The following is an 18409-nucleotide window of genomic DNA, read 5'->3' as shown; positions in this document are numbered from 1 at the left end:
GGAAGCCTGGGCCTGTGGGGGCCACTCGGGCCTCCAGGGGGAGGGTCTGGTGGTGCCGTGCCGGGGGAGGGGGCAGCTCTGACGTGAAGGAATCACACTGGGGGAGGAGGGGCCGTGGGACCCCCGGGAGCCGTGTCTCAATCTTTCACATTTGCACATGTGTGAGGTTTGTCCCTCACGAGAGTCAACAATTTGGGGAGAAAATTTACCACTGGTTTTAGAAGGAATCATGGTAAGCGTAGCCTTTCAAGTGGATAAGTGACTGATGTGACACTCGGACTAGTTTGATGTCCTCTGTGGAGATTTGTGCTGGGGTCTGGGACCCACACTGGCTCTTAGGCTGCATCACAAACAGCGCAGCCTGCCTGAGCGACTGCCGGGCATCCATGCCCACCAGGGGCGCGGCCAGGGGTCAGGCTCCCCCCGGAATTCTTGGCTCCTTGGGGCACTGAAGGGTGACCTGAAGGTGGTAGCTGCTGGGTGGGCTATCCCAAACCTCGGCCAGGTCTCGGGCCCCTGCCCTATGGGGTCACTCCGGCCAGGAGTTGGTTGTCTCACTTATGGTCTCAGGCCTCCCACTGCCTCTTTTTCTTTTCTTTTCTTTCCTTCTTTTCTTTTCTTTTCTTTTTTTCTTTCTTTAAGATTTACTTTTTATTGAGGTAACATTGGTTTATAATACTGTGTAAGTTTCATACGTACAGCACATTTGCCTGTAGACCCTTCGGCGCGCTCACCGCCAGCAACTCAGTTTCCGTCTGTCACTGGACTCCACTCATTTCACCCCCAGCCCCGTAACCGCTGCTCCGTTTTCTGTGTCCGTGTGTTCTTGTTTGGTTTTGTTCGTTGATTTTTCTTTTTTGTGTGCTCGTCTGTTTGCATATTCCGCATGTGACTGACATCATCCAGCATTTGTCTCTCTCCATCTGACTTAGCTCCCTCAGCGTAGTTCCCTCCAGGTCCGTCCATGCTGTCACAAATGACAAGATTTCATCATTTTTAAAAAAAGGCCGAGCAGTGCTTCACTGTGTACACACCACGTCTTCTTCATTCCTGTGTCTGTTATTTGTTCCCTGTGTTTCTTTCTGCCGTTTTGGTTTGGTGACTTTCTATGATATTTTTCTGTTTCCTCTTTTTTTTTATGTTTTGTGTCTCTGCCCTGGATTTGTTTTGTGGTTACCACGAGGACTGTGTAAAACATCACAGAGGTGACAGGCCTTTTTCTGCCGACAGCACGTGCCTTCCTTTGCCTGTACCGGCTCCTTCCCCTTCCCCGTGTATTTTGCGCCTCAGGTGGCCCCTTTTTGCACCGTGAGCTTGTTGCCAGGATGAAGCAGCTAGAGTTATTTTCCCTCTTAGCCTTCATGCTGTAACAAGCTGTCTGAAGCTCTGTTCTGTTGAGTCGCAATGTTCTGATTCTGTTTATCACTTTGCTCAAAGTTTTGTGGACTTTTGCCTTTTTGTTTCTAGTAGAAAAGCTGTTTTCAACGTTCCTTATAAGGCAGGTCTAATGTCAGTGAAACCCCTCACAAAACCCCTCTGTTTGTCTGGGAAATCCTTCATTTCTCCTTCACGTTTGAATGAGAGCTGTGCCAGATGGAGTACGATTGGGTGACAGTTTTTACCTTCCAGCATTTTGAGAATGTCGTTCCACTCCCTCCCACTCCCTCTTGGCCTGTAGGGTTTCTGATGCGCAGTCCTCTGATGGCTTAATGGGGGTTCCTTTGCAGTTGACCGTTCTTTTCCCTGGCTGCCTTTGAACTTCTTCGTCATTGACTTTTGCTTTTGAGGCGGAGGTAATTAGGTGTATGCATGCATGTATGTATGTATTTTTAATGGAGGTGCTGGGGATTGAACCCAGGACCTCGTGCATGCGAGGCACGCGCTCTACCACTGAGCTACACCCTCCCCAACCATTGCCTTCTGACAATTCTGATACAGTGTGTCTCGGAGAAGGCCTTTTCGCATTGTGGTAACCAGGTGTTCTCCTGCCTTCATGGGCTTGTGTGCCGGCTCCTTCCCCGGGTTGGGAAGTTCTCACTCCCCTTCTGTCTCTTGTCCTCCTGGGACACCCACTGCCCTGACATTGCCTTTCACAGGGTCAGGTCGTTCCCATGGACTTTCTTCATCGTTTAGTGTCCTAGTTCTCTTTCCCCTTCTACCGGTGTCATTTCTCGGTTTGTCTGCGAGCTCACTGAGTCTCTCTTCCACGCGGTCTTCGTCTGGCTTACTGGGTTCTTCAGCTCCAGCAGTCCTGTTCGATTCTTTCCTGGAGTTTCAATCTCTTTGGTAAGGATTTTCCTCCGTTCATCAATTTTACTCCCGAGCCCACTGAACTGCCTTCCTGAGAGTCGCTGGCCGCGTGTCTTTGTGACAGCGGATCTGACTTGTCTGTCCATTAGGCTGCAGCCTTCCACGGCCTTTCCTGCGGCTTCCGGAGCGTCGCCGCCGCGTCTCTGTGTGGCTGTGGTTCTGGGCGGTGGCTAATGAGCGGGTCCTCCGCTGGTGCTCTCTTCCACCGGGCGCCTTTCACGCGGGAACAGGCAGCAATCGGGGCCCTTTCTTTCGCTCTCCAGCAGGTGGCGCCATAACACAAGCTGTGGTCTCGGTCCCGCGCTCCTCCGTTGTGCTTGGGGTTCGGCGCCTTGCACCCTCCACCGCCTCTGTGCGCGTGTCGCCCGTTCCCCCGTCATTGCTTCTTGTGCCTTCAGAGTCCTTGGTGCCAGTGTCGCTGGCATCGCCACCTAGTGCACGGGGATCGTGGCTTCCTCCCTGGAATCCGCGACCCCAGGAGGAGCCACAGGGGGACCGGGAAGGCCGGCAGGGTGGAGCTGGCCCCTCCTCCCTGTCTGCTGCTGCAAGGTTCGCCGGCTCTGCTGCCGCGGTGGGGGCGCCCCAGCGGCTGGAGGGACAGGGGCACGGGCCCCGCTGCCGCTGCTGCCCGCTTACCTGTGGCCGCAGGTGCGGATGCAGCCGGCGGTCCGGCGTCGTGCGCTCCGCCTCCCCTGCTGCAACCCGGTCTTCTGGGGCAGCAGGCTCGGCCGCCACGGGATTCAGGCGCTGCATCCCCTGTCCCCTGGGGTCGGCCTCCTCTGTGGTCCTGCCCACTCACCTGTAGATGTGCAGGAGTGTGGGATTCTCCGGGGTCCTCCCGTGTTGGGCAGACACACCTTTGTTAGTTGTGGACGCTTCACTGGTTGTGGCCTGGAGGGGAGAGACACAGGTAGCTTCCCATGCCCCATGCTACTGACCTCTCCCACCGCCCCTGGACGGCTAGGCTGGGCACAGCGTCCTTCGGCTGTTCTCTGTTGTGGGCTGCGGTCACAGGCCAGCCTGTCCCAGCAAGGGGCTAGATCCCCCGACCCCACCTGGGCCGCCTTGAACCCTCTGCAAACGGGCTCCTTCCACAGTCCAGATGCTCTTGTGGTCGAAGACTGGTGCACGTTGTCCACACTGAGATCGCCTGAATCCTACAGAAACCTTGCAGGAACACTGTAAGGCCCCTAGTCTCCTTCCTCAGTTCCCACAAGTGGCCCCGTTTGACACCCCTCCCCTACATATGTGTATCATTGTTCCTATGACCTCTAGGTGGGTGGAGCTGGGACGTACGTCTGTGAGCACACACACAGCCGGGCGCACACGCACACACATGCTGACGTCCAAGTCTGTTTCGGATCTTGCTCTGCGGGAGAACCCCACCTGCTGGAGGCGAGGCCTTGTCTCTGGACCTGGGTCTGGCAGGGCGTGCAACGCGCGAGATGGCCACAAGGGGCTCTGTTCCAGGGAAATTACAGGGCACGCAACACCAGCGTGTGTGGGCCTTACGCACACACACGGGGTAGGGCGCGGTGGGGAGCAGAGCCCCCGCGTACCTACAGCCCAGCTTGACAGCGAGAACACGAGGGGCTCCAGTCCGGCAGAGAAGCGGAAGCCCATGGGTGGCAGCTCCCCGTCCCAAGTCAGCTCGGCGGACTCTGTCACTGCAGGTGGACTCCAGGAGGCACCACCCGCAGAGTGCGTGCCAATTCCGCACTCGAGGGGGAGGAGGGGGAGTTACCCTCTGCCTCCTTGAGGGGCCTCCGTATGAACTGCTGGGGTGCCACCGCAGGAGATGGGGCTCTTCTCCCCTACTTATTTATTTTATTTTTTGGGGGAGGTAATTAGGTTTATTTATTTGTTTTCCAGAGGAGGCACTGGGGATTGAGCCCAGGACCTCATGCACGCTAAGCGTGCGCTCTGCCACTGGAGCTATCCCCTCCCCGCGCCCACTTATTTTTGATTCAGCTATTTAGTTATGTTTACTCAGTGTGGACTCGTGGCATTTGTTTTATACTTTGGGAGATAGTGCAATACTCCTTAATCACTTTGTTGCTCAGTGGCGCCACCAGCTCTGGCCGGGTCCCAGGGTGGACGTACAATCAGGTGGGTCCACAGTGACCCTCTGGCTTTCTGGCCGGGCTGTCGCATGGCGCATTGTTGGCCCCTAGGCGTGTCCGGGGTTTATCGCCGTCTCTAGGCGGCCTCACCGGAACCACTGAGCTGCACCGAGTGGTTCTGTGCGGTGCCTGTCTGGGGGCGCCTGCCTGTCTGGCCTCCTCTCTCTCCCCCTCTGGCTCCCCAGGCCTTTCTTCGATATCCTCTTCCCTGTTTCTGACTTTGCCCTGGTTCCTGCAGGTGGCTGTGTGGGGCGCGGGGGGTGAGTGACTATGGTCCCGGTGCCAGGAGGTGCTGCCCAGTGACCTCTCTCCTGGGGTCTGGGAATGGGGCTCATGAGATGGCACAGCATGGCCACCAGAGGGCGCCCGAGCCTCGCGATGTGGTCTGGACGGATGGGGCCGCGGCTGCACAGACGGACCTGCCAGTGTAACCAGAGCAGCTGAGCCCTGACCGGCCACCACGGCTGAGCCTGCCCTGCCCGGTGTGCCCGGCCACCTGTCCTTCCGTCGGGGTGCTTCTAGAATCCTCTTTTCCACTCAACGTGCCAGAACTTGCATTTTATTTCTATTTAATGTTGTGGACTGAACTGTCCCCCCGCCCCAAATTCAAATGTTGAAGCCTTAACCCCCGGGACCTCAGAATGTGACTTTAAAGAGGTGGTCAAGTTCAAATGGGGTCTCTAGGGTGGGTCCTGATCCGGTCTGACTGGTGTCCTTGTGGGAAGAGTTGAGCACACAGACACACAGAGAGATGACCACGACGTGGGATGGGGAGGGGGGTGGAGGACTGCCATCGGCCAGCCCAGGAGAGAGGCCTCAGGAGGAGCCAACACCTGGGTTTTGGACCCCTGGCCTCGGACCCCTGGCCTCTAGGACCGGGAGAGAGAAGCCTGTGGTTTCCGCTGCCCAGTGTGCGGTGCTCGCAGCAGCACGCGGTGCTCACAGCAGCACGCGGTGCTTGAGATTTGATGGGATTCTGGAAAGGGATGAGCGCAGCCTTTCACCACTTCTGCACAGCGCCTGGTCGCTGCCTCCCCCACCCCCCTTCTTCTTTTGGGGGATGTCATGTTGCTTGATTTCTGCTCCAGGCCACTGCTGTCGCTGCCCTGCACCCCTCCCCCGGGCTCTGTGTGCCTCCCCACCTCCCAGTTCTCGCTTCAGCTCTTTCCTGTGTGTTGTTTGTCTCGTCTATTTTGATGCTGCTGTCAAATGCCACCCTTTTCGGTTCTAGGAGCTCTTTTCAAATCTATTGGTTTGTTGAAACTTTTTATATTATTTCCTTGTCAGCCTTGAACACATTCTTTAAATAAAAAAAGCATCTTGGGGGGAGGGTGTAGCTCAGGAGTGCAGTGCGTGCTTGGCACGCGTGAGGTCCTGGGCTCAGTCCCCAGAACCTCCTCTAAAAATAAATAAATAAACCAATACCCCACCGCCCCCCCAAACCCCTCAGACGCTCGCACAGTGCATGTTGTGGGTCGGATGGTCCGGAGAACGCTCCCCCTGGGGTCTACCCTGCAGGCCTTTGTTTCACTGGTTCTTGCTTGAGGTGGCTTCCTGGGTTTGCTTCATTACGGTTTTCTTTGTCAGCGGGCTCCAGCTCTCAGATCTCTGTCCTGAGCATCCCCTGAGGCTTGCCTCTGAAGCCTAAGTCCCCGGGGGAGCCAGGTGTGCACATGCCAGGCCCCTTTTGGACCATCCACAGGGACCAGCCATGCCAGTGGTTGTCAGGGCATTTAAGGCCCCTGGAGGCTGTGGGTCCCGGCTCCTAACAGCCTGGGGCTGTGGGGAACCAAGAGGGCTTTTCCGTCACCAGAGCCCGGGCCCTGGGCTCTCCTTGTTGCCGCCCGTGGGAGAAGTCTTCCCAGCTCACCCTCAGGGGTCCGGCCTGCAGGGTGTCTACCCTGACTCCTCCGTCTGACGGGCCCTGGCCGGGTGCCCCTCCCTGCCCCCTATGCTAACCCAGCCACAGGGCATGGCGCTCCTCAGCACCTGCCCCCCTCCTCTCTGGCCATCTCAGCTGTCCATTCAGAACCCCCCCCCCCCCCGCCGCCCTGATTACAAACTGGGGCCCACCCAGGTCCCAGACCCATGCCTTGTCGCAGATGGGCACAGGGCCTGGGTCTGGGGCAACAGCCTCTGGAGTCTTGCTGGGGGGCGATGCCTGTGGTGGGGGTAAGGCTTCCACCCTGTCCAGGGGGAGAGCTAGCGAGTCTCTGGGGCTGTGGTGAACCTGCTCACCTGGCTCAGAACTGAGTCCTGGCCTGGCCCGGGTGCAGCCCTGAGCCCCAACCCTGGCCAAGCCCCAGGGGAACCCTTGACCTTATACCCGACTGCCCACATGTTGTCTCCAGAGCCACAGTCCAGAGCCCCAAGGCTGTGGGAACTAGTCTGTGACCCAGGGATGGCAGAACTGCCATGGCTCAGGATGGCCACCAGGGGGCGAAGATCCCCACCCTGTGGTCCGTACCGCGCAGGATTGGTCTGAGAGGTGCTGTGGCCCCACAGCTGGTCCTCCTAGGGGACACCAGAGAGTGACCGCCTGCCCGGGACCTGCTACAACTGACCTTGGGACATGCAGAGCAGGGACCGGGATGCCACCTCATGGGACACAGGCCTTCGGGGGTGTCCCCCAAACTGCAGTGATACACAGAGCAGCCCCCCCAGACCAGGGAGCAGAACGCCCACCCTCAGGCCTTCCCCGCGACCCCGGGCTGGGCCTGGCAACCTCAGGACAGCCGACACCCCTGCAGTGTGCACACCTGATGACGCAGGAGCCCAGGCGCAGGGCCCCCCGGCGTGCCCGGCACCCAGTGTGACCCTTCCTCTAAGGTGGTTCCAAGGAGCCCAGAGCTCACCTACCTGAAAGGACGGGGGGGCGGGGCAGGGAGGACTGGACCCAGGATGCACACGGACTGGGCCCCAGGCTGAACCCGGACACCATCCACCAAGTGGTGCTGGCCATGCCCCCTGCCCCTTGCCCTCTGCCCCTCCCCACTGCTTCGTGTCCCCTGTCCACTGCCCCTGTCCCCCCAGGAGCCCCAGGTCTGGGCAGAGCCTCCTGTGGGCCGAGTGGGTGCGATGCTGCTGACGGCCACACGGGGGCAGCAGAGCCCGGCATGTGCGGGCTCCTGAGGTCCAGCTGAGAGGTGCTGCTCCGGACGCCGTGGCCAGCAGTGGCCCGAGGGGCCACCTGCACCGAGGCAGGCCCAGGCTTACCTGAGCCCAGCTCTAGGCCACCCTGATGCCAGCCCAGGCTCGGCCTGGGTCCTGACCCCTGCCAGGCCGGGCTCACTGGCGCTAGGCCACCCCTTGGCCCTGGGTCATCGGGCTGCGCTGGCTGCACCTGTGGTGAGTGTCCCGCTGAGGGCAGCGTTTGGAGATCTCGGAGGACGTTGGGCCCCTGGACTGTGATACTGGTGTTTGGGAGACAGGACAAGGGGACCCCTCTCCTGGTCACCTGTCCTGGCACCTCTTGGGTGGGGGTCCCAGTGGGACAGGATGGGGCGTCTGGTCCCTGCTAGGGGAGGAAGCCTGGGCCTGTGGGGGCCACTCGGGCCTCCAGGGGGAGGGTCTGGTGGTGCCGTGCCGGGGGAGGGGGCAGCTCTGACGTGAAGGAATCACACTGGGGGAGGAGGGGCCGTGGGACCCCCGGGAGCCGTGTCTCAATCTTTCACATTTGCACATGTGTGAGGTTTGTCCCTCACGAGAGTCAACAATTTGGGGAGAAAATTTACCACTGGTTTTAGAAGGAATCATGGTAAGCGTAGCCTTTCAAGTGGATAAGTGACTGATGTGACACTCGGACTAGTTTGATGTCCTCTGTGGAGATTTGTGCTGGGGTCTGGGACCCACACTGGCTCTTAGGCTGCATCACAAACAGCGCAGCCTGCCTGAGCGACTGCCGGGCATCCATGCCCACCAGGGGCGCGGCCAGGGGTCAGGCTCCCCCCGGAATTCTTGGCTCCTTGGGGCACTGAAGGGTGACCTGAAGGTGGTAGCTGCTGGGTGGGCTATCCCAAACCTCGGCCAGGTCTCGGGCCCCTGCCCTATGGGGTCACTCCGGCCAGGAGTTGGTTGTCTCACTTATGGTCTCAGGCCTCCCACTGCCTCTTTTTCTTTTCTTTTCTTTCCTTCTTTTCTTTTCTTTTCTTTTTTTCTTTCTTTAAGATTTACTTTTTATTGAGGTAACATTGGTTTATAATACTGTGTAAGTTTCATACGTACAGCACATTTGCCTGTAGACCCTTCGGCGCGCTCACCGCCAGCAACTCAGTTTCCGTCTGTCACTGGACTCCACTCATTTCACCCCCAGCCCCGTAACCGCTGCTCCGTTTTCTGTGTCCGTGTGTTCTTGTTTGGTTTTGTTCGTTGATTTTTCTTTTTTGTGTGCTCGTCTGTTTGCATATTCCGCATGTGACTGACATCATCCAGCATTTGTCTCTCTCCATCTGACTTAGCTCCCTCAGCGTAGTTCCCTCCAGGTCCGTCCATGCTGTCACAAATGACAAGATTTCATCATTTTTAAAAAAAGGCCGAGCAGTGCTTCACTGTGTACACACCACGTCTTCTTCATTCCTGTGTCTGTTATTTGTTCCCTGTGTTTCTTTCTGCCGTTTTGGTTTGGTGACTTTCTATGATATTTTTCTGTTTCCTCTTTTTTTTTATGTTTTGTGTCTCTGCCCTGGATTTGTTTTGTGGTTACCACGAGGACTGTGTAAAACATCACAGAGGTGACAGGCCTTTTTCTGCCGACAGCACGTGCCTTCCTTTGCCTGTACCGGCTCCTTCCCCTTCCCCGTGTATTTTGCGCCTCAGGTGGCCCCTTTTTGCACCGTGAGCTTGTTGCCAGGATGAAGCAGCTAGAGTTATTTTCCCTCTTAGCCTTCATGCTGTAACAAGCTGTCTGAAGCTCTGTTCTGTTGAGTCGCAATGTTCTGATTCTGTTTATCACTTTGCTCAAAGTTTTGTGGACTTTTGCCTTTTTGTTTCTAGTAGAAAAGCTGTTTTCAACGTTCCTTATAAGGCAGGTCTAATGTCAGTGAAACCCCTCACAAAACCCCTCTGTTTGTCTGGGAAATCCTTCATTTCTCCTTCACGTTTGAATGAGAGCTGTGCCAGATGGAGTACGATTGGGTGACAGTTTTTACCTTCCAGCATTTTGAGAATGTCGTTCCACTCCCTCCCACTCCCTCTTGGCCTGTAGGGTTTCTGATGCGCAGTCCTCTGATGGCTTAATGGGGGTTCCTTTGCAGTTGACCGTTCTTTTCCCTGGCTGCCTTTGAACTTCTTCGTCATTGACTTTTGCTTTTGAGGCGGAGGTAATTAGGTGTATGCATGCATGTATGTATGTATTTTTAATGGAGGTGCTGGGGATTGAACCCAGGACCTCGTGCATGCGAGGCACGCGCTCTACCACTGAGCTACACCCTCCCCAACCATTGCCTTCTGACAATTCTGATACAGTGTGTCTCGGAGAAGGCCTTTTCGCATTGTGGTAACCAGGTGTTCTCCTGCCTTCATGGGCTTGTGTGCCGGCTCCTTCCCCGGGTTGGGAAGTTCTCACTCCCCTTCTGTCTCTTGTCCTCCTGGGACACCCACTGCCCTGACATTGCCTTTCACAGGGTCAGGTCGTTCCCATGGACTTTCTTCATCGTTTAGTGTCCTAGTTCTCTTTCCCCTTCTACCGGTGTCATTTCTCGGTTTGTCTGCGAGCTCACTGAGTCTCTCTTCCACGCGGTCTTCGTCTGGCTTACTGGGTTCTTCAGCTCCAGCAGTCCTGTTCGATTCTTTCCTGGAGTTTCAATCTCTTTGGTAAGGATTTTCCTCCGTTCATCAATTTTACTCCCGAGCCCACTGAACTGCCTTCCTGAGAGTCGCTGGCCGCGTGTCTTTGTGACAGCGGATCTGACTTGTCTGTCCATTAGGCTGCAGCCTTCCACGGCCTTTCCTGCGGCTTCCGGAGCGTCGCCGCCGCGTCTCTGTGTGGCTGTGGTTCTGGGCGGTGGCTAATGAGCGGGTCCTCCGCTGGTGCTCTCTTCCACCGGGCGCCTTTCACGCGGGAACAGGCAGCAATCGGGGCCCTTTCTTTCGCTCTCCAGCAGGTGGCGCCATAACACAAGCTGTGGTCTCGGTCCCGCGCTCCTCCGTTGTGCTTGGGGTTCGGCGCCTTGCACCCTCCACCGCCTCTGTGCGCGTGTCGCCCGTTCCCCCGTCATTGCTTCTTGTGCCTTCAGAGTCCTTGGTGCCAGTGTCGCTGGCATCGCCACCTAGTGCACGGGGATCGTGGCTTCCTCCCTGGAATCCGCGACCCCAGGAGGAGCCACAGGGGGACCGGGAAGGCCGGCAGGGTGGAGCTGGCCCCTCCTCCCTGTCTGCTGCTGCAAGGTTCGCCGGCTCTGCTGCCGCGGTGGGGGCGCCCCAGCGGCTGGAGGGACAGGGGCACGGGCCCCGCTGCCGCTGCTGCCCGCTTACCTGTGGCCGCAGGTGCGGATGCAGCCGGCGGTCCGGCGTCGTGCGCTCCGCCTCCCCTGCTGCAACCCGGTCTTCTGGGGCAGCAGGCTCGGCCGCCACGGGATTCAGGCGCTGCATCCCCTGTCCCCTGGGGTCGGCCTCCTCTGTGGTCCTGCCCACTCACCTGTAGATGTGCAGGAGTGTGGGATTCTCCGGGGTCCTCCCGTGTTGGGCAGACACACCTTTGTTAGTTGTGGACGCTTCACTGGTTGTGGCCTGGAGGGGAGAGACACAGGTAGCTTCCCATGCCCCATGCTACTGACCTCTCCCACCGCCCCTGGACGGCTAGGCTGGGCACAGCGTCCTTCGGCTGTTCTCTGTTGTGGGCTGCGGTCACAGGCCAGCCTGTCCCAGCAAGGGGCTAGATCCCCCGACCCCACCTGGGCCGCCTTGAACCCTCTGCAAACGGGCTCCTTCCACAGTCCAGATGCTCTTGTGGTCGAAGACTGGTGCACGTTGTCCACACTGAGATCGCCTGAATCCTACAGAAACCTTGCAGGAACACTGTAAGGCCCCTAGTCTCCTTCCTCAGTTCCCACAAGTGGCCCCGTTTGACACCCCTCCCCTACATATGTGTATCATTGTTCCTATGACCTCTAGGTGGGTGGAGCTGGGACGTACGTCTGTGAGCACACACACAGCCGGGCGCACACGCACACACATGCTGACGTCCAAGTCTGTTTCGGATCTTGCTCTGCGGGAGAACCCCACCTGCTGGAGGCGAGGCCTTGTCTCTGGACCTGGGTCTGGCAGGGCGTGCAACGCGCGAGATGGCCACAAGGGGCTCTGTTCCAGGGAAATTACAGGGCACGCAACACCAGCGTGTGTGGGCCTTACGCACACACACGGGGTAGGGCGCGGTGGGGAGCAGAGCCCCCGCGTACCTACAGCCCAGCTTGACAGCGAGAACACGAGGGGCTCCAGTCCGGCAGAGAAGCGGAAGCCCATGGGTGGCAGCTCCCCGTCCCAAGTCAGCTCGGCGGACTCTGTCACTGCAGGTGGACTCCAGGAGGCACCACCCGCAGAGTGCGTGCCAATTCCGCACTCGAGGGGGAGGAGGGGGAGTTACCCTCTGCCTCCTTGAGGGGCCTCCGTATGAACTGCTGGGGTGCCACCGCAGGAGATGGGGCTCTTCTCCCCTACTTATTTATTTTATTTTTTGGGGGAGGTAATTAGGTTTATTTATTTGTTTTCCAGAGGAGGCACTGGGGATTGAGCCCAGGACCTCATGCACGCTAAGCGTGCGCTCTGCCACTGGAGCTATCCCCTCCCCGCGCCCACTTATTTTTGATTCAGCTATTTAGTTATGTTTACTCAGTGTGGACTCGTGGCATTTGTTTTATACTTTGGGAGATAGTGCAATACTCCTTAATCACTTTGTTGCTCAGTGGCGCCACCAGCTCTGGCCGGGTCCCAGGGTGGACGTACAATCAGGTGGGTCCACAGTGACCCTCTGGCTTTCTGGCCGGGCTGTCGCATGGCGCATTGTTGGCCCCTAGGCGTGTCCGGGGTTTATCGCCGTCTCTAGGCGGCCTCACCGGAACCACTGAGCTGCACCGAGTGGTTCTGTGCGGTGCCTGTCTGGGGGCGCCTGCCTGTCTGGCCTCCTCTCTCTCCCCCTCTGGCTCCCCAGGCCTTTCTTCGATATCCTCTTCCCTGTTTCTGACTTTGCCCTGGTTCCTGCAGGTGGCTGTGTGGGGCGCGGGGGGTGAGTGACTATGGTCCCGGTGCCAGGAGGTGCTGCCCAGTGACCTCTCTCCTGGGGTCTGGGAATGGGGCTCATGAGATGGCACAGCATGGCCACCAGAGGGCGCCCGAGCCTCGCGATGTGGTCTGGACGGATGGGGCCGCGGCTGCACAGACGGACCTGCCAGTGTAACCAGAGCAGCTGAGCCCTGACCGGCCACCACGGCTGAGCCTGCCCTGCCCGGTGTGCCCGGCCACCTGTCCTTCCGTCGGGGTGCTTCTAGAATCCTCTTTTCCACTCAACGTGCCAGAACTTGCATTTTATTTCTATTTAATGTTGTGGACTGAACTGTCCCCCCGCCCCAAATTCAAATGTTGAAGCCTTAACCCCCGGGACCTCAGAATGTGACTTTAAAGAGGTGGTCAAGTTCAAATGGGGTCTCTAGGGTGGGTCCTGATCCGGTCTGACTGGTGTCCTTGTGGGAAGAGTTGAGCACACAGACACACAGAGAGATGACCACGACGTGGGATGGGGAGGGGGGTGGAGGACTGCCATCGGCCAGCCCAGGAGAGAGGCCTCAGGAGGAGCCAACACCTGGGTTTTGGACCCCTGGCCTCGGACCCCTGGCCTCTAGGACCGGGAGAGAGAAGCCTGTGGTTTCCGCTGCCCAGTGTGCGGTGCTCGCAGCAGCACGCGGTGCTCACAGCAGCACGCGGTGCTTGAGATTTGATGGGATTCTGGAAAGGGATGAGCGCAGCCTTTCACCACTTCTGCACAGCGCCTGGTCGCTGCCTCCCCCACCCCCCTTCTTCTTTTGGGGGATGTCATGTTGCTTGATTTCTGCTCCAGGCCACTGCTGTCGCTGCCCTGCACCCCTCCCCCGGGCTCTGTGTGCCTCCCCACCTCCCAGTTCTCGCTTCAGCTCTTTCCTGTGTGTTGTTTGTCTCGTCTATTTTGATGCTGCTGTCAAATGCCACCCTTTTCGGTTCTAGGAGCTCTTTTCAAATCTATTGGTTTGTTGAAACTTTTTATATTATTTCCTTGTCAGCCTTGAACACATTCTTTAAATAAAAAAAGCATCTTGGGGGGAGGGTGTAGCTCAGGAGTGCAGTGCGTGCTTGGCACGCGTGAGGTCCTGGGCTCAGTCCCCAGAACCTCCTCTAAAAATAAATAAATAAACCAATACCCCACCGCCCCCCCAAACCCCTCAGACGCTCGCACAGTGCATGTTGTGGGTCGGATGGTCCGGAGAACGCTCCCCCTGGGGTCTACCCTGCAGGCCTTTGTTTCACTGGTTCTTGCTTGAGGTGGCTTCCTGGGTTTGCTTCATTACGGTTTTCTTTGTCAGCGGGCTCCAGCTCTCAGATCTCTGTCCTGAGCATCCCCTGAGGCTTGCCTCTGAAGCCTAAGTCCCCGGGGGAGCCAGGTGTGCACATGCCAGGCCCCTTTTGGACCATCCACAGGGACCAGCCATGCCAGTGGTTGTCAGGGCATTTAAGGCCCCTGGAGGCTGTGGGTCCCGGCTCCTAACAGCCTGGGGCTGTGGGGAACCAAGAGGGCTTTTCCGTCACCAGAGCCCGGGCCCTGGGCTCTCCTTGTTGCCGCCCGTGGGAGAAGTCTTCCCAGCTCACCCTCAGGGGTCCGGCCTGCAGGGTGTCTACCCTGACTCCTCCGTCTGACGGGCCCTGGCCGGGTGCCCCTCCCTGCCCCCTATGCTAACCCAGCCACAGGGCATGGCGCTCCTCAGCACCTGCCCCCCTCCTCTCTGGCCATCTCAGCTGTCCATTCAGAACCTCCCCCCCCCCCGCCGCCCTGATTACAAACTGGGGCCCACCCAGGTCCCAGACCCATGCCTTGTCGCAGATGGGCACAGGGCCTGGGTCTGGGGCAACAGCCTCTGGAGTCTTGCTGGGGGGCGATGCCTGTGGTGGGGGTAAGGCTTCCACCCTGTCCAGGGGGAGAGCTAGCGAGTCTCTGGGGCTGTGGTGAACCTGCTCACCTGGCTCAGAACTGAGTCCTGGCCTGGCCCGGGTGCAGCCCTGAGCCCCAACCCTGGCCAAGCCCCAGGGGAACCCTTGACCTTATACCCGACTGCCCACATGTTGTCTCCAGAGCCACAGTCCAGAGCCCCAAGGCTGTGGGAACTAGTCTGTGACCCAGGGATGGCAGAACTGCCATGGCTCAGGATGGCCACCAGGGGGCGAAGATCCCCACCCTGTGGTCCGTACCGCGCAGGATTGGTCTGAGAGGTGCTGTGGCCCCACAGCTGGTCCTCCTAGGGGACACCAGAGAGTGACCGCCTGCCCGGGACCTGCTACAACTGACCTTGGGACATGCAGAGCAGGGACCGGGATGCCACCTCATGGGACACAGGCCTTCGGGGGTGTCCCCCAAACTGCAGTGATACACAGAGCAGCCCCCCCAGACCAGGGAGCAGAACGCCCACCCTCAGGCCTTCCCCGCGACCCCGGGCTGGGCCTGGCAACCTCAGGACAGCCGACACCCCTGCAGTGTGCACACCTGATGACGCAGGAGCCCAGGCGCAGGGCCCCCCGGCGTGCCCGGCACCCAGTGTGACCCTTCCTCTAAGGTGGTTCCAAGGAGCCCAGAGCTCACCTACCTGAAAGGACGGGGGGGCGGGGCAGGGAGGACTGGACCCAGGATGCACACGGACTGGGCCCCAGGCTGAACCCGGACACCATCCACCAAGTGGTGCTGGCCATGCCCCCTGCCCCTTGCCCTCTGCCCCTCCCCACTGCTTCGTGTCCCCTGTCCACTGCCCCTGTCCCCCCAGGAGCCCCAGGTCTGGGCAGAGCCTCCTGTGGGCCGAGTGGGTGCGATGCTGCTGACGGCCACACGGGGGCAGCAGAGCCCGGCATGTGCGGGCTCCTGAGGTCCAGCTGAGAGGTGCTGCTCCGGACGCCGTGGCCAGCAGTGGCCCGAGGGGCCACCTGCACCGAGGCAGGCCCAGGCTTACCTGAGCCCAGCTCTAGGCCACCCTGATGCCAGCCCAGGCTCGGCCTGGGTCCTGACCCCTGCCAGGCCGGGCTCACTGGCGCTAGGCCACCCCTTGGCCCTGGGTCATCGGGCTGCGCTGGCTGCACCTGTGGTGAGTGTCCCGCTGAGGGCAGCGTTTGGAGATCTCGGAGGACGTTGGGCCCCTGGACTGTGATACTGGTGTTTGGGAGACAGGACAAGGGGACCCCTCTCCTGGTCACCTGTCCTGGCACCTCTTGGGTGGGGGTCCCAGTGGGACAGGATGGGGCGTCTGGTCCCTGCTAGGGGAGGAAGCCTGGGCCTGTGGGGGCCACTCGGGCCTCCAGGGGGAGGGTCTGGTGGTGCCGTGCCGGGGGAGGGGGCAGCTCTGACGTGAAGGAATCACACTGGGGGAGGAGGGGCCGTGGGACCCCCGGGAGCCGTGTCTCAATCTTTCACATTTGCACATGTGTGAGGTTTGTCCCTCACGAGAGTCAACAATTTGGGGAGAAAATTTACCACTGGTTTTAGAAGGAATCATGGTAAGCGTAGCCTTTCAAGTGGATAAGTGACTGATGTGACACTCGGACTAGTTTGATGTCCTCTGTGGAGATTTGTGCTGGGGTCTGGGACCCACACTGGCTCTTAGGCTGCATCACAAACAGCGCAGCCTGCCTGAGCGACTGCCGGGCATCCATGCCCACCAGGGGCGCGGCCAGGGGTCAGGCTCCCCCCGGAATTCTTGGCTCCTTGGGGCACTGAAGGGTGACCTGAAGGTGGTAGCTGCTGGGTGGGCTATCCCAAACCTCGGCCAGGTCTCGGGCCCCTGCCCTATGGGGTCACTCCGGCCAGGAGTTGGTTGTCTCACTTATGGTCTCAGGCCTCCCACTGCCTCTTTTTCTTTTCTTTTCTTTCCTTCTTTTCTTTTCTTTTCTTTTTTTCTTTCTTTAAGATTTACTTTTTATTGAGGTAACATTGGTTTATAATACTGTGTAAGTTTCATACGTACAGCACATTTGCCTGTAGACCCTTCGGCGCGCTCACCGCCAGCAACTCAGTTTCCGTCTGTCACTGGACTCCACTCATTTCACCCCCAGCCCCGTAACCGCTGCTCCGTTTTCTGTGTCCGTGTGTTCTTGTTTGGTTTTGTTCGTTGATTTTTCTTTTTTGTGTGCTCGTCTGTTTGCATATTCCGCATGTGACTGACATCATCCAGCATTTGTCTCTCTCCATCTGACTTAGCTCCCTCAGCGTAGTTCCCTCCAGGTCCGTCCATGCTGTCACAAATGACAAGATTTCATCATTTTTAAAAAAAGGCCGAGCAGTGCTTCACTGTGTACACACCACGTCTTCTTCATTCCTGTGTCTGTTATTTGTTCCCTGTGTTTCTTTCTGCCGTTTTGGTTTGGTGACTTTCTATGATATTTTTCTGTTTCCTCTTTTTTTTTATGTTTTGTGTCTCTGCCCTGGATTTGTTTTGTGGTTACCACGAGGACTGTGTAAAACATCACAGAGGTGACAGGCCTTTTTCTGCCGACAGCACGTGCCTTCCTTTGCCTGTACCGGCTCCTTCCCCTTCCCCGTGTATTTTGCGCCTCAGGTGGCCCCTTTTTGCACCGTGAGCTTGTTGCCAGGATGAAGCAGCTAGAGTTATTTTCCCTCTTAGCCTTCATGCTGTAACAAGCTGTCTGAAGCTCTGTTCTGTTGAGTCGCAATGTTCTGATTCTGTTTATCACTTTGCTCAAAGTTTTGTGGACTTTTGCCTTTTTGTTTCTAGTAGAAAAGCTGTTTTCAACGTTCCTTATAAGGCAGGTCTAATGTCAGTGAAACCCCTCACAAAACCCCTCTGTTTGTCTGGGAAATCCTTCATTTCTCCTTCACGTTTGAATGAGAGCTGTGCCAGATGGAGTACGATTGGGTGACAGTTTTTACCTTCCAGCATTTTGAGAATGTCGTTCCACTCCCTCCCACTCCCTCTTGGCCTGTAGGGTTTCTGATGCGCAGTCCTCTGATGGCTTAATGGGGGTTCCTTTGCAGTTGACCGTTCTTTTCCCTGGCTGCCTTTGAACTTCTTCGTCATTGACTTTTGCTTTTGAGGCGGAGGTAATTAGGTGTATGCATGCATGTATGTATGTATTTTTAATGGAGGTGCTGGGGATTGAACCCAGGACCTCGTGCATGCGAGGCACGCGCTCTACCACTGAGCTACACCCTCCCCAACCATTGCCTTCTGACAATTCTGATACAGTGTGTCTCGGAGAAGGCCTTTTCGCATTGTGGTAACCAGGTGTTCTCCTGCCTTCATGGGCTTGTGTGCCGGCTCCTTCCCCGGGTTGGGAAGTTCTCACTCCCCTTCTGTCTCTTGTCCTCCTGGGACACCCACTGCCCTGACATTGCCTTTCACAGGGTCAGGTCGTTCCCATGGACTTTCTTCATCGTTTAGTGTCCTAGTTCTCTTTCCCCTTCTACCGGTGTCATTTCTCGGTTTGTCTGCGAGCTCACTGAGTCTCTCTTCCACGCGGTCTTCGTCTGGCTTACTGGGTTCTTCAGCTCCAGCAGTCCTGTTCGATTCTTTCCTGGAGTTTCAATCTCTTTGGTAAGGATTTTCCTCCGTTCATCAATTTTACTCCCGAGCCCACTGAACTGCCTTCCTGAGAGTCGCTGGCCGCGTGTCTTTGTGACAGCGGATCTGACTTGTCTGTCCATTAGGCTGCAGCCTTCCACGGCCTTTCCTGCGGCTTCCGGAGCGTCGCCGCCGCGTCTCTGTGTGGCTGTGGTTCTGGGCGGTGGCTAATGAGCGGGT

At 58.0% G+C, this 18409-nt stretch overlaps 3 non-coding genes across 3 annotated transcripts; all 3 read right to left on the bottom strand.

Moving 5' to 3' along the window:
* Positions 1-1833: 1833 nt before the first annotated feature.
* On the bottom strand, positions 1834-1906 carry TRNAA-CGC (transfer RNA alanine (anticodon CGC)). The gene has a single exon. It is a non-coding gene; the product is annotated as a tRNA-Ala (tRNA).
* A 7885-nt stretch (positions 1907-9791) lies between these two features.
* Positions 9792-9864, bottom strand: TRNAA-CGC (transfer RNA alanine (anticodon CGC)). Its single transcript has one exon. It is a non-coding gene; the product is annotated as a tRNA-Ala (tRNA).
* A 7885-nt stretch (positions 9865-17749) lies between these two features.
* On the bottom strand, positions 17750-17822 carry TRNAA-CGC (transfer RNA alanine (anticodon CGC)). The gene has a single exon. It is a non-coding gene; the product is annotated as a tRNA-Ala (tRNA).
* Positions 17823-18409: the final 587 nt, after the last annotated feature.

This window comes from Camelus bactrianus, chromosome 6 (genome assembly GCF_048773025.1).
Source record: "Camelus bactrianus isolate YW-2024 breed Bactrian camel chromosome 6, ASM4877302v1, whole genome shotgun sequence".
NCBI lineage: Eukaryota > Metazoa > Chordata > Mammalia > Artiodactyla > Camelidae > Camelus > Camelus bactrianus.
This window is presented reverse-complemented; position numbering and strand designations above follow the sequence as displayed.